At 48.9% G+C, this 1,038-nt stretch overlaps 1 pseudogene across 1 annotated transcript in view; it reads right to left on the reverse strand.

The window, feature by feature from the left end:
• Positions 1 to 274: 274 nt before the first annotated feature.
• LOC311239346 (transcription factor HES-1-B-like) overlaps positions 275 to 1,038 on the reverse strand; it is a 1,456-nt pseudogene continuing 692 nt past the window's right edge. Inside the window, exon 3 of the transcript in view lies at positions 275 to 801. The product of the transcript in view is annotated as a transcription factor HES-1-B-like (transcript). The remainder of the gene's footprint in view (positions 802 to 1,038) is intronic.

Below are 1,038 nucleotides of genomic sequence, written 5' to 3' on the forward strand. Positions count from 1 at the left end.
TACCACCACCATGACTGCTTTCAGACCCTGTAGTACAACATAGTCTGCACGAGTAAAGGGGGATTTAGAAATGACACACACACGTGACACTGAGTATTTGGTACCAACACTTGGTATTAAACAGATCTAAACAATTTATTAATCTCAAATATAGGAAGACATTTTAAGAGCTTTTCAGTCAATCTGTGCCACAAAAATTATTTACAAAATATACAAAAATAAACCTGGTTGTACAATTGTCCTTCTCGTAAATCTGTTCGGAGGACGGTCTCAGCTACCATGGTCTCCATACGGAATCTGAGGCGGCTCGGTGAGGCGCAACAGGTGACATGGCATTGGCCACTGCTAGCGCCGAGTGGCTGCTTTGCGCGTTCAAAGGCGCAACAAGGGCTGCACTGGGGATGAGGAACGCGAATTGTCCATCGGGTGTTGGCACAACCTGAAGCCCGCCATACAGCTTGATCGCTTCCGGAGTGATGCTCATTGGTGATGAGCCACTTTTGCAAGACTGCAGCATGCCACTCATCTGGGGCGGCGACGCGGCCGCTGGAATCTGTGCAATGGCCTGTGCGAGTCCGAGCGCCATCGGATGCGGCGGATAGACGGGGAGCTGCTGGCGCTGCGCCGTGAAGTTCACCGCGTTGATCTGTGACACGCAGGCGGCCAGGTGGCCGAGGAGGCGAGTCCGTACCTCCGTGTTCACCCCTTCACAAGTGGACAGAAAACGTGTGACCTCTCCTACACACTCGCTGAACCCAGCTCTGTATTTGCCCAGGACGGATGGATCCGTGTTTGCAGCAGCTGTTAAGGAAAATGAAGAATGAATGAATGAATGAAAACTTTATTTAACAGATTGCAGAATGGGTAATATACAGTAGGCCTACGGCTCAATATACACAATTGCTAAGGGGATGCAGACCAGAGAAAGACGATTGTCTTGTTCACATCAGGGTCCCCCATTTTCAATTCAAAGCACATTTAATACACGCATAAATATAGGCGTATCATAATGACTGATTCAGTCATTAATTGGGGGCC

This window comes from Notolepis coatsorum, assembly GCF_963971535.1.
Source record: "Notolepis coatsorum genome assembly, chromosome: 13".
Classification (NCBI taxonomy): Eukaryota; Metazoa; Chordata; class Actinopteri; order Aulopiformes; family Paralepididae; genus Notolepis; species Notolepis coatsorum.